A 14,545-nucleotide genomic window follows, 5' to 3' on the forward strand; every position below is an offset into this window, starting at 1 on the left:
GCCCGCCTGCTTACGGGGGTGATGCCCAAGCACTCTGAGCACATCTTTGGGATGCAGTCGTGGACAGAAGGACAAGCATTACCCCAGCAGCTGCTGGGACACACTCCCCCACTCCTCCTGGCAGCCGAGGTGAGCATATGCCGTATGTTTCTCCTCCTGTTCCTTGAAACACTCTGAATAGAGGGATTAAAAATTACCCATTGCGGCCTGAAACAACAGAGCCAAGGCACCAGCGCTGGCTGATATTCCAGCACAGCGGAGAGCCGATGGGCTGCCCCATCCACACCGAGCAGGAATGGGAACAGCTTGTTAGAGAGCCTCACCATGGCTCTGCCTGCAGGGCCACCCCTCCAGGAGCTACCACTCCATAGGAGTTGAGGCATCAAAGGCAGCTTTGCCACCTCCCTGTTTTGGGCTGGCCAAAGGCCAACGCTGCTTCCTGGCAGTGTGTCCCAGACTGCAATCAGGCACTTCCCACTTCCAAGTGCTCAAAGGTAGATCCCACCCAGGCTAAGCCAACATTCTGCTCTGCATGCAAGGTGGGCAAAGCAGCCAAGAGCTGACCCGGTGCTGCCTCAGCACGGGCCCACTGAAAAGCCCTCCTCAGTGCGCAGAGGGTGCTTTTGCATCCAGGACCGTGCCATATGTGAACTGTGTCAGTTCTGGGAGCAAGCATGGCTGCAGCGCTGTACCTCATTTGGAGTCCTGGCACAGAGTGATTTTCAACCATGAGCTGGGCCTGGTGTCCCACCACTGTCCACAAATGGCTTCACAGGCAACCAGTGAGTCCTTGGCAAAGAACGGTCCAGTGCCATGTCATAATCTTGATTTGTCCTGCAACTGAAATAGAGTGTTTCCTGTCATTTTGGGGTTCAAACTTAAGCAAGGGAAGTTCAGGTTAGATATAAGGAAGAAGTTCATTACTGTAAGGGTGGTGAGGCACTGGAATGGGTTGCCCAGGGAAGTTGTGAATGCTCCATCCCTGGCGGTGTTCAAGGCCAGGTTGGACAGAGCCTTGGGTGTCATAGTTTAGTGTGAGGTGTTCCTGCCCATGGCAGGGGTGTTGGAACTGGATGATCTTAAGGTCCTTTCCAACCCTAACTGTTCTATGACTCTATGATTCTATCTTAAGGTCCTGTCCAACACAAACCAGTCTGTGATTCTATGATTTTAGTCAACAAAAGGAGGGAAGATTATCCGGAGGAAAGAGGAGGAAGACAGTTGTCTGCTTGGGCACAGAGCGATGGGCTGGGACTAGCTGGATGAAACACAGGGCAGAGGCAGAACGACCAGGGTGAGCAGCTCTTGTCCCCAGGTGTATTCTGCCCTGACTTCAAGGCAAGAACACCAAACTACAAAGTTACTGAACTGGAAAATTCACGACATATTTGTTTTTCTCCACATAACCTGACAGTTTCAAAACCAAACATGGAAATTTCACAGGGTGCTGGTGGGTGCTGGTGTGCATTCCTCCTGGTAAAGTTCCTCTGAAAATTGTCCTGGTTCTTGTGAAGAAAAAAAGAAAAAAAGAGAGAAAAATGAAAGAAGATTTTTTTCAAGTAAAATGAGTCAGATGCAGTCATTTTTAAAGTGACCGCTTTGGGCAACTGGGAAATTGGCAAAATAAGTATGTTTTGCAAAGTATTTATTGCCAAAATCTGTTGGGTTTTGTTTTTGTTGTTTTTCAAATAAGACTTTGATCCGATGTTCTAAATTTATCAAAATTAGGAATAAAGTGGAATCCAGGGATGAGAGGGAAACACACAAAATAAAACAGGGCAAAATGAAACAGCAAAGGCCATGAAACTTTCATCGGGGATTTACAGCAGCATCTAGAGCCCGCTCACACCTAACGGTGCATGCCTGCTCCAAGCACAATAAAATAGTCCCAGGATAAATCTTTTTCATTTCTCCTGGCCCCATCCAAGCTTTCCTCCTCTGGCAGCAAGACCTCGCAGGTCTGCTGGGGCCCAAACATGACTGCACATGAGCAGCGATGTCCCAAGGCGTCCCAGGAAAGGCTTTCTTCTTCCCATGGTTCTAGTGGCAAAACATTAGAAACTCTATGTTTTAAATGGGATTTTATCCAGGGCATAAAGTGGATGCGTGCTGTCCTAGTCCAAAACAGGAAAACATGTTAAAAACTCAGCAGAGCTGTAAACAAGATGCACATTGGCAGGTTCATCAACCTGGGTAATTGCTCTTAAGTTTAATCACGGTAGAAGGGGGGAATTTGGAAGCATCACATCCATGGCACACTTCCCTGCTTTGTCACATCACACTAAACACTTGATAAAAGCTCCCTTTGAAGAGGAGCCAAGTCCTTCCTCGCTTGACTATGGCGAGATTGGATTTGCTAAGCCGGGTTTCCAGTTGTGCAAAGGATTTGTAAGAGTTAGAATGAGAGTATGAGTGAACAGAAACTGTTGCAGCTCAAAGAAGACTACAAAAGATGGAGCAATAATTAATTAGGGGGCTTCTTTTTCTGTTGGCAATGGGACAGAAAGACTACTGTGTTGGTAAAACATATTATGAGGGGACCTACCTTCTCTATAGATTTAGATATATGTCATTAAGTATTCAAAACTCAACTTGCCATCTCCCCAGAATCATGAGATTGGTAAGCAAATCATAAGATTAAAACAAATCCTAATAGTAATGAAGAGTTGTCTTTTGTCTCTTAGCTTCTGAGTTGTTAGCCTGCCAAGCCGATTTCAATAGAAACTTGGTTAAAGGAAACTAAAAAAGGGAAGGTGAGACTTTCCCATGATTACACCAGAAGTTTAGTTTCCCAGGAAGGCGAATCTGTAATGCGATGAGATCACTTCCATGTGATGGATCTGAAGTTTGTTTTTAAAAGGCTAAAAACAGAAAAAGGAAAAAAAAAAAAGAAAAGTAAGAAAATTAAGAAAAATCCCAGCACCCAAATGCAGATCACTTGGGCATTGGGTACTGGGGCCCTGCCTATGCCCAGCCAGAGCTCGTAAAGAACGCATCTATCTTCCCTGCTTCCAGTTCGGGCTACTGGTTTCCCTAGCAAAATTCATCCTTGGGTAGAGGTGTGAGCAGTGAATGATCTGCCTCCTCTGCCAGATAAGGGACCATCCATCCCTGCAAGGTGTCTCCTGGTGTGACCCACACAGCAGCCAGGAGCAGGTCCACTCCAGAGTCTTTCCTCCTGCCAGGCACTGCAGAGCACTACCTATCACTGGCTGGGGTACAGGAAGCAGGGCTCTCATCCATTCTGCCTCTTACATTAGCATGGCATTAGCATGGGCTGATGGAGGTAGCATCTTCCTCCCACTTCTGCCAGCAGCTCCACCCTGGAGACCAACGGCTGCACAAACAGCCTCTGCCCACCAGCCTCCACTCCCCTTTCAGCCCAGGTCCTCCCAGGCAGGTGTTGTTTGCTCTCCCATCCCAGCTCTTGTTCCTAGAGAAGCTGACAACAAAAGCTCTGCAGTCGTTGCAATTTATCCTCAGGCCTGGCTTGGTTTTGTTGGGATGCCCAGGTGAGTGGCAGGCAGGCAGTTCTTACACTTATTTTCTAGTGGATGGGGACATCAAATATTTGCTTTCAGAAATATTTGCAGCAGCTCCACAACAATTAATAACATCACCTGAAATGCTCAAAAAGGGTGGGAGACTGCTCGTGTGCCTTTGCTCTCTCCTGAGCTTTGCTAAAAGACCCATAAACTCTTGGACTTTGTTGCTTTGCTCATGGGTGACACAGTAAAATATGTGATGGCCTTCCCTTTGGTTTCCCTGGAAGATGCCCACAGGTCTCATCTCAATAGAGACCTTCTTGTTCCTATTCCATACCAGACAGCTTTCAGTAACACTAGTACAAACGCAGAGCAGCTAATGGACTCACCTTAAGTGAACACTATTGCAGAACAAAATTTAGTCCTTGCATTTCAGGAACAACAAAACTGCCTGAGGTTATATGCTAATTACAGACTGCCATTCTAGTTTACATTGCAAGACACCATCCAACCAATCGACCTAGGAAGAGTGTCTTATCCCCGATATGAGGAAGCTCCAGATGTGATGCATCTAGTATGGATGCTGCATTCAAGGTGAATTCAGGGAAGGGCTTCACTTCAGACAGGGCAGGCTGAGCTGAGACCTTCTCTGTATGAGCCTGGTGACAGTGATAGAGTCAATCTCCATTGCTGAGATGTGTAAAGGCCTTTGTGCTCTGAGAGACTCACAGTGTCACCAGTTTAGTGTGAGGTGTCCCTGCCTATGAAAGGGGGGTTGGAACTTGATGATCTTAAGTTCCTTTCCAACCCTAACTATTCTATGATTCTATGTGGCAGAGGTGGTGGGAGATGGGTTTTCTTCCAGGCATGAATTGTCGCTCACTGTTGCAATAGGTATTCAAACCCACAGCTCAGTGTAAGCTCTGCAAAAAGGGAGACACCTACCCAGACCACAGGATTCCTTGGTACTGAGCGCTGCATTCAAAGATCTGTTAGTGAAGTGCTACTACCTGCAGGGTGAAACACTGCACAGCAACATCAGGACAGCAGAGAATGGGGCTCTTCAACCAGGAAAGTCTGTGACAGAGACTTTGGTCAGTGGGTTCAACCCATAGCAGTCTCTTCCCCAGCTTGCATTACTTCATTACCTCTCCTGAATGACTGACAACAGGCAGTGTGTTTTCAGGAGTGTGTTTTTAACTAAGTGCCATTGATCACTAATAGGATCAGACCCACATATCATGCAGGGTATGACTCAGTCCTAAGTGCCTTTTATTCTGCATTCCTCCTAGGCAGAGAGTGTGCTTTTGGCTTCATGTACTCTGCAGTTTCTCTTTTTCCCTTCTCTTTTCTTTTTTTTTCCTGCCTCTTGTAAAGTCTTTGCTATGTCAGAATCTGTCAAACAACTCTTCGTGCCATGTTTTTACAAGAATCCTACTTGCTGCTCGGTGCCAAGCACCCTTTTAAACAATACTCAGTGAAGTATTGCGTTGCCTGTGCTCTGCTCTTGCATGCCATATTTAGACAAAAGCTAGGGAATTCCCTGCCCTAGATGAGGGCTTGAATGAGTACATTCTTTTCCCACCTCAACTGAAAATGTATGTGTTCACATCAGCGAGGCACTCCACCGAGCTTTATAATAATTGATTCCACACTTTGATTCATCTACCTAGAAATCAGAAGGTGGGGGAGGGATACAGGAAAAGAAAAGGAAACGAAACAAGTGAATGTGGCCGCAGACACACGCTCAGTCCTGCTGGGTGCATTCCCAGAGACCAAAACCCAGGCAGCAGTGGAAACAGAACACCCAGACCCCACGCTGACACACTACCTGACTGCACAGCTAACAACAGCCAGATCACAGCCAAAGGTGGCTTTCAGTGCTTTGGCCCAGGGTAAACAAACAGCAAGGCTATGGACTAACATTGATGAATATCGTCAAGGGGGTTTCTGGCAATGCAGGAGGACCTGGTGGCCCTGTGAATCTCTGGGGCATCAGATTTCTCTGGAGTGAAGGAAAGCACCAGGAAAGCAGCCAGCAGGCATGTGGGGAGCAGAGCAGGGAGCTCTGTGGTTGCTGTGCGTATTGCCCTGCACGTTCACCTTTTCCAACTGGGAAAAGCTGGAGCGCAGGGGCTCTTTCCTGACACTGCAAAAGTCAATGGGGCTGCAGATCCTTCTGGAGCGGCTATTGAAAGGCCACATTCCAGAGCGCTACGCTAATCGCTTTTAGCCGGCCCTCCAACATCACTCCAGTCACTCATGTTTAAATTCATTGCCATACTTTTGTCCACAGCACATGGGCCCCCCAGATTTTCTGACCCCCAGGTTCTTCCACTCACTGCCAAGAGAGGATGTTAGCCTCACAGGACCAAAACAGATGCCTTCCATGCACTAACTATTGGAAAAGCTTCAGTGTTCCCTCCTCCTCTGCCATTCAATCACTAAAATATATTCATTTTTATCTGCCCCAAGAATCTACTTAGGAGAAAATTTGAATCCTAAAATGGAGTTAGAGCATTGTCAAGTACAGCCTGAAATGCAAGATGAAATACTAAAAAATGAGGCAGTTTTCACTACCTTTCTGTTTTCAAATACATACACATATATAAAATCCCATCTCAATTATATCTGTACTGCCAGTAGCAAGGATGGGGAGCCTACTGCAGACAGGATGCAGACAGGCACTCGCCTTTTAACTGTGTCATTTAATTCTGTTCAGTGTCGCTTGAGCTGACATAATAACTGAGACATCACTCAAGCCTCGACTAGCCTGGTGCTGTTAGTGTTATTTTCACTGCTGGGAGCATGATGGGGACAGTAAAAGAGGAAAGAAGTGATATGGACAGAGCTTGTAGTGTTATAAAATGCACCCTTAGGATCATATGCTCAAAAGCACTCAGCTCCCATTTAGGAACCTAAATGAAGTTGGCAGGATTTCAGAAGTGCTCAGCATCTATCAGCTCCCACTGAGAACATGCTGAGCTCTTCTTAAAATTGTTAGAGAAAAACAATTCAGAGATAAGAGCCAGCTTGTAGCTCACAATTAACGTCATTGTATGGGTCTTCAGAGCAGTTTGGCAGGAACAAGAATAGCTGCTTTCACAGAAGTTACTGTATATGAATTCACATCTCAAAGCATGGGGCCAGGTCTATAAGCAGTCACCCCCACTGCCTGCCTCCTGTTAGAGCTCTGCACCCCAAGGAGAATTTTCCACTTTGTGTCAGAGTGATGCCTTTCATAGCACTTAGTAAGTGGGAGCCTGCATCTGATCGTGCTAGGAGCAACCACATCAGTGGAGGTGAGAAAGGCCAGTATGAGTACCTAACAGCTCAGAACAGAACCCATTGTGCTGCAGCCAGGGCAACTGTGAAAACATCTGGAGAAATGCACTAATTTAGCCCTAACCTTTATTAGTTTTTGACATATAATTAGTAGTGATATTAAATGTCAGTTGGTACCTTTTGTCTTTGAACCCTGAAGTGCTCTTTGTTCTGTGATGAGAAAAATGCCTTCTCCCAGCGGTGACAGAAACAATGGTCTGCCTCACGCAGTCATGGCTGGGCTAACGCCAGTGTGAACCTGCAAGAGACAGAAAGATCTGTCAAATCTCTCCAAATGCTTCCAGAGGCATCGATCCAGCAAAGAACTTAAACACCGCAGCAGTCCCACTCACTCTGCTGGAACCACTGATCTATCTAAAAGGAAGGCTGTGGATTCAAATCCTCCTACTGTTTGCAGCTCACAACTCCTCCAACCTTGAACCAGTCGACCCTTGGTACCACACCAAAAACGCCCAAATCGAGCACAACAGTTTGGGATAGGTTTCAGCTCACCCATGGATGGGTTATGATTCTTGAAGGGGATTAAGAACAAATTCTCACAAAGATCATCTTTTTCATAGTGTCCTTCATCTTATGCAGATTCCAGAAGCTATCTTCCAGGAGTAGCTTGCTGATCATTATTTCCTAGGTATTCCAAAGGTTACAATGCCTACATACCCCTTAGCCTGCTATTTTTGCCAGGACTAATTCCATAGAAAACCTCCAGAGATTCTTCTGGGAATCTGTGCAGGAGTTTGAAGGTTCTGATGAATCTTGCTACCAACAGCTCCCTTGACTCACCTTGGCATGGGAGGCGAATCTACTGTCCTAGATGAGGGTGCTACACCTCAATCAGAACTGTCATAGAACACTACCACTCATAGTATCAGGAAAACACATGGTTTTTTTCTCTTTTAGCTTAAAAGTTTCATGCTTATGAACAGGTCAAAATCCCATTTGTTGAAGGCAGGGGCAAATGTATTGATTCCAGAGGAGTTGCTGCTCCTAGACCAGCTCAAGAACTCAAGAGGGAGATTAAACATTGTGCAGTCAACAATTGCAAGACCTTACAAACTCAAACCACAGTGATTTACTTCCCCACATCCAGAAATGAAAACAAAACAACAGCAAAATACATGACAGTTTTTCATTCTGACTAAAACAAGTAGTCCAGAGCATGCATAAGTTTAGCTTGTCACTCCTCACATATAACAATTCATTATGATTCATTTCTCCCAAGTATTCTATCCATCTCCTTTCTAAGCTAATCAATCTTGTAGACAGCAGTTCACCCAACAGGCACCAACTTTACAGGGGAACGCTATTCCCAGGAGGAAGGCTTCACTCTCTGCTGCCTTCTTTATGAGAACACAGCTACTTGTCAACTTGAGAACACAACTAACACAACCATGGTTGGCCAAGGAGCACTGCTGTCCTTTCCCCCCTGAATTTGCTGTTTACACAACAGAGACAGCCTGAGAAGACTCATTTGGCAGAGAAAAGGAGAATTCTCCATGACAGTGAGCAACACATGCCCAATTCAAACACAGTCTCCTTGGGAGCAGGGAAGGGCTGGTTGATCATTGCCACAGCCACTGAAGGTTAACAAATATTCATCCTTTCTCACAGGTGAGCTGAGCTCAACTAGGAAGGAGAGAGAATAAGAAGAGAGATAAAGACACTAACACTCACCCTGGAGCACTGAGAGAGGAATGGTGACTAGTGCAGCCCTAGTGGGATGATGCCCTATCCTAGGGAAGCCAGTGGCTCACAAAATTGTGCAATAGCATGGAGTTTGGACAAGATCTTTGAATGCTTTTCTCTGTCCCTTTTATCCTCTGCTCAGGATGACACATCCTTTCAGCATCTCATGTATATGTAGAGCGAAGAAAAACACCATTAACATGCCAAGGAGACTTTCAAGACAATTGTGCTGTATTAAATCTGCTTCAATCCTAACCTCTGCTTCTGTAAATTACTTGCTGGACACGGCACTTTAATCCTGAGTTACTAAGTGCATTGTCAGAGTCAGACGATTGCTGTTTTCACAGGTCAGCCACAGCAGGGAAGAGGATTTACAGGCAGCCTCTTCTGCAGCAGGACCCTCGGTGTAACACAAAGGCACATTCTTCCCTGCAAAAGTCTTCCTCCTAAAGCACCAGTGCTGAGACCTGGGTGCTGCTGCTGGTACTGAAACACCAAATACCATTTTGCTGGCATGCACTTGCACTGCTCCCGTGGGCGCTCCGCAGGAGGCTCTGAAGGAGAGCTGCCGCCTGAGTGTCACCCGGTGAAACCCAAGAGCTGTGTCCACTTTTAGAGCTGCCTGGAGATGCGTTGCATTATCTGAGCAACACGTAAGTGAACAAAATGAACTGCAGCTCCCCCTGCCCCTTATTTACCTCCTGTTTAAACAGAACCTCTTCAGCCTGCGCTGTTCCCCTCCCGTGCACCCACTTACTTGGCACCTCTCGCAGGGCTGCCCAGTCTATTTTTAAACGCATGCTGCTGGCTTTTATCTTAAGCTGCCCATTTGGATTGTTTTTTTAGCTCTTGTACTCTTTAGACTTATTTAAAACATGCTGGCGGATAGAAGTAGTGAGGGGAGATACAGAAAATGCATCATGGCTGGCACTGCCAATCGAGAATTGAGGCGAGAGATAAAAAGCAGATTAAAAATAACCAGACTCAGCGATTAGGGCCAAACAGCAGTGGTCCTCACTAAGAGGAGTATCCCCCATACACTTGAAGGAGATATTTATTTGAACCAGGACTTTAGGACTTGTTCTTGCTGGCAACAAACATGCATGGATGCTTGCAGCAGGGAAGAACAGCAGACTGGCTGCTGCAAGGAGTCCTTTCCATGGGCTTGGCCCCTCGGCTGTAATCCATTCTGACATTGTCTGGGGCTAAAGGCTCTGCTGTTCCAATCTGAGACAGACATTAGCAGCACTGTAGGCAGTGGACTCGCAGTCACACAGGTGGAGGGAGTATGGGCAGGAGAGTCTCCAGCACTGTTCATAGCTGCAGGAAGGCAGGAGGGTGCCAGAAACATGTGGCTTGAAACACCCAGTGCTCCCACTCATACCTGCAGTTGTGCCCCCAGACCAGGATGCACTTATTACCCTTCAGCAGGGAGGCCAGTGTCAACTGCAAGCCTAAAATCCTCAGCAGGAACTAAAGCAAGAGACTGTTGAGGCCATAAATACTGGCATGCCTCTAGATGCTGTAAATAGGGATGATGTGATACATCACTGACACATCACCTACTAATCTGAGAAACCACTTCCAAATCTTCACGTTTGGTAGCTTGGAGATTTTCTAACCCATGCCTTTGAACTGGATTTTTCTCAACTAATATTCCAGTGCCAGGCTCTGACACCACTGCAGACATGTCATAAGCATCCTGCTGGTGTTCCTGTGGTGACCGGACACATACAGCTGCCTCTGCTGCACTGTGCATGTTTCAGGCTGAACTAAGCTCCATTTCGGATTCAGGACATCTCTGAGAACTGGTTGAAGCGAGGACTCACTAACGCTTCCATCAGATGCTGACAGGCCTTTTTGTGCCAGGAAAACGGATGTGTGCAACAACAGCAAAGTGCCTGGAAGCATCCCAAAGCCTGAGTGGAATGAGGGAATTTTGAGTGGCATTAAACAAAAGGAGCAGTGATTTAATCTCCACAGATGGGGAGGGGGGAACAGTGTCAGGAAAAGCAGGAGGATGAGATTAGCTAGGCAATAAAATGAAAATGAGCAAGAGGTGGAGCAAACTGTGCCGAGATAAGAAGAGGTGGATTACAGGGCTGGCAGATGGAGGGGGAGCAGGCAGCCAAACAGCGAACAAAAAAACAGGTAATAAATCTGGAATAACTGTAATCAGCAATGTTAAATACAATTTTCAATCCATTTTCTCCAAGAAGGAAGGCTGTTATAGCAGAGGGATGTACAGTGAACACCCTCTGCTACCCCTCAGGGTAGCCATGGCACTGCCTGTGCTGCTGCAGTGGCTTTCAGCCCAGGCCACTGCAGATGGCCAGCAAGGTTTATCTGCTTCGACGCTAAACTGTCTCAAGGTAGCCAGAATCTTTCCTGACACATGGATAAAGCAGTCCTTTAACACCAAAAGGTGAAAGAAATTGCTCCTCTCTGGAGAGCCTGACCATCCGTTTGACTCAGCCTAATTCAGGAAAGCGACACATCGTCTCTTTTGCTGCCCAAAGGAGCATTTCCTCCAGCCTTGCAGGAGCTCATTAGTCTGGTATCTCAGTTCCGGATGATATGGCAGCTTTTATCACAAAACTTTCATTAATGCAGTTCAACTGGCAATAGTGATTGATAGTAAACAGACATTTGACTGCTATTTAAGTCATTTAGCCCTTGACCATTGAGTTTTTGGAGGATAATCTCTAGAATATCTTTGGCTGTGTCACTTTAGAAAAGCCATGCTGCAGCTCTCCAAATCTGTGCATCCCACACACAGATCCCCCAATCTTCTATTATCCCAGGCAGGTCAGTGCCGGATGGCGACACATCTATCCCAGTTCTCCCTATCTCAGGTTACATGAAATCATTCATTTGTCATTGTATTTGAGGCTGGGTACTGAAAAAGAAATAAAGAAAAAGGGAAATGAATGGGTGAAGATAAGTAAGTACCTTGGGAGTCTGACACCTCTTTGGGGTAGGGACAGTTTTCCAGTCTGCACTGGTGAAGTCTCCAGCCCAACAGGGTTTGTGTCACAGCACTACTGCAAGGCAAAGTAACATCATTGCAAACACCTGTGCAGAACAAGAAATACCTCTTGTGAGTTGACAGTTTCCCACCCAGTCTGGGTCAGATTAACCCCATTGCTGCTGAGCTGCGTTAAATGATCCTCACTTTCAGCCTGCCCCTTTCTTATTCCCCAAATGGATACCTCTTCCCCCCCTGCCACTTTAGCTTATTTAATGTGTCTGTAACCTCCAGCATGACCAGGAGAGGAGACAAGAAGCAGACAGAATGAGGTCTGGGGAGAAAGATGGGGTTAAGGGGAAGGCAGGGAGAGCCTTGGTCAGGAGATATTTGTCCAAGAGCCTTCTTGAAAATCTATGTGACTCCTATCTGTTGGCATGTCTTTAGGAATAAGAATTAGGAACTCTACCATGCTGAAATGGCTGCATTTGAAAGCATTTCTTTTCTTAGGAAAGTACTGTGGTCAGCCAGTTCTTGGATAAACTGTGGGAGTTAAGTGCACGAAATTCAATACTTTATGTTATGTACCAGAGGTCAGGCTAAGGATACCTTCAGATTTACCATAAATTTAGCAAGCCATTACCAAAAAGCCCTCTCTCCCCCACCCACAAGTTCTTCCATTCAGTTTAGAGAAAACTCTCAAAGAACACAATCTGGCTGCCCAAAGTTAATAGAGATCAAAACCATCAGGACTCTACATCTGACTTCAGCCATTACAGCACTCATGCTCCACAGCCAGAAGGGAGACTCAGTAAACAGCATCACCCTGATGGAGCCCAGGGCTGCAGCAAAGAGCCTGGGGCTCCCAGCTCTCCAGGCACTTGCTCCTCATTTGACCCCAGAAGCTGCTGTATTTCACATGCTGTTCCTGCCTTGCCCAAGCAGTGATGCGAGATCCAGCTCATCCTGCTGGAAACTATAACTAAACCATAGTCTAAAAACAAATCCTCTTTCTGCATGCCCGGAGGGGAGGAGCAGTACCCAGTGAACATAGAAAGATGGAGCTTGGCTAAATAGCTGAGCTGAAAGCGACCCAGGAGGGCAGCCCAGAATGGCAGCAATGGAGGAGCAATTTTAGATGAGGAGAAGGAGGATTTCAGCACACAGCACCAGTCCAGAAGGGGCCTGGTGTTGACTTACCAAGGTAGGATATGTCCAAATCCAGCCCACGACACCATATCCTGTTGCTGAAATCAGTTGTGTCAAGTTCAGGCAAATGGTTGTGTCTTGGCACCAGGTGATAAGAGGCGCTGATTTCCACCATAGGATTAGCAGCAGGATATACTGCACACAGTCACTGCAAAACGGCGATAATATCAAAGCTCCATCTGTACTCAGGCTGGAATGCAGAGCTATTAAAGACTACTGTGGGAGAGCTAACATTGTTTTCTAATTCCTAGATAAATAAGCTCTCCTGCACCTTGAAAACCAATCATTCTTTTTTCTTTAAAGATATGTGCAAACATACCATTTTTTCCTATTTCTTAAATGTAGGTAATACATACACGTATAGGGAGAATAGCACAGATTTTAGGAAATCGAATATTTAAGATGCGCTGTTTACTCGCCTCTTTAGAGGAGCTCAGCTGTTCTCTGCTTAGATGCAAATAAGGCGCATAGTTCCACCCTAGGTATTTTTGGTCAGAAGGAGAGGATAAATAGATACTGTATTTCTAACGTCACACTTTCAGCTGGCTTTATCTAACTTTGGTCAAGAATTTAAAACTTTGCACTGGACGCTAGCACATTTCAAGCTTGAACTGTAATTCTCTTCTCCTGACAAGAATTTGCTGCTAACTGAGCCTATCTGTGACATGGGAACCAAGGGGCCAAAGCTGAAACCATGGCTGTCAAGCTCACTTCACTTATTAGTTATGAAATGGGAAAAACCAGTAAGCTTCAGTGTCACATGGAAACATGAGCGCAGCGGTGACATAGCCTTTCATACACAGTGTCAGCACTAAAAACAGGGTATAGATTATTTGGAACGCGATAAACACTGATCCCGTGATTCTGTTCTGGGCTGGTCCTATGACAAAAAAAGGAAAAGAAAGGGGAAAAAAAGCCAGCATCAGAACAAAGGCAGAAACTGAAGCCCAGAGCAACTCACAGCAGTGCCTGTCCCAAGCGGTGAGGGCAGTGCTGCGGCTCTGCTGTTCTGCTCCCCCCATGCACCTTCCGATCCCGGGACAGGCCGATGTACACAGGGACAACTGCTGAAGTTACCACCCCCAGCCGCATGCAGAGCTTGGCTGCTCCCAGCCTGAGCACACAGCAGCGCAGAGCCTGCTTTTTCCTCTTTTTCTTCTGTCAAGGCAAAGAGGCAGTGCCAAGTTACCCCGGTGGTCTGCGCTCACAGGTCAGACACGGCTTCACAAGAGGTGAGCTGTCTGCAGCGCGGCGCGGGCTGCGTCCCACCAGCCACCCCAGGAGAATGCACCCCAGCCCCAGGACACCCATGTCCCCATTAAGCCTCCCACCTCCGAGGTCAGGGCAGATGTTTGGAATGGCTCTTTCTAATCTTCAGCATGTCAGCCCTCATTAGCTGATTTTTTTCTCTCCAAACATCTCCAAAGTAGCACTCGGTGTTGCTTTATCCCAAAATAGTCACTCAGTATGAGCGTTTGGCAGACAGCGCAGGGGCTGAAGGAGACCCTTGAGGGCCGCGTTAAAAAGGAAATCACTGCTCAACCTGCTCGTCTTTTTGACGTCCATGGCTCCTTCCCAGCCCCACATGGCGCCAAACCCCCTTTATTACCCTAGGAACGCTGCAAGCATCCCTGCCCCTCCAGCTACCTAGAGCTCAAAACCAGGTCCAGGGCAAAATCGTGCTTACAAACAACTCCAGATGTGCACTTGGATCCAGGCTGTTCAGGTGCAGGTACCTTCCACCAGCACACAGCCCTCACGACTCTTCCAGTTACAATAGGCCTTTTTTTCCTATTGTCAGAGAGATGAGAGATCTACCAGACAGAGGTACAGAGACACTGCAACTGTTAATTAG

General features: G+C 46.7%; 1 long non-coding RNA gene across 2 annotated transcripts; it reads right to left on the reverse strand.

Moving 5' to 3' along the window:
• Nucleotides 1–456: 456 nt before the first annotated feature.
• Nucleotides 457–12,978, reverse strand: LOC130597625 (uncharacterized). Of its 2 annotated transcripts, none has more exons than XR_008971819.1 (3): nucleotides 12,682–12,978; nucleotides 11,466–11,554; nucleotides 457–834 (listed from the first exon to the last, which is right to left on the reverse strand). It is a non-coding gene; the product is annotated as an uncharacterized LOC130597625 (long non-coding RNA). The 2 variants fall into 2 exon arrangements; XR_008971820.1 differs by lacking the exon at nucleotides 457–834 and adding an exon at nucleotides 1,681–2,861.
• Between the last annotated feature and the right edge of the window lie 1,567 nt (nucleotides 12,979–14,545).

Source organism: Pezoporus wallicus, unplaced genomic scaffold (genome assembly GCF_028554395.1).
Source record: "Pezoporus wallicus isolate ANWC-B61680 ecotype Strahan unplaced genomic scaffold, APGP_CSIRO_Pwel_v1 contig_6783, whole genome shotgun sequence".
Lineage (NCBI taxonomy): Eukaryota > Metazoa > Chordata > Aves > Psittaciformes > Psittacidae > Pezoporus > Pezoporus wallicus.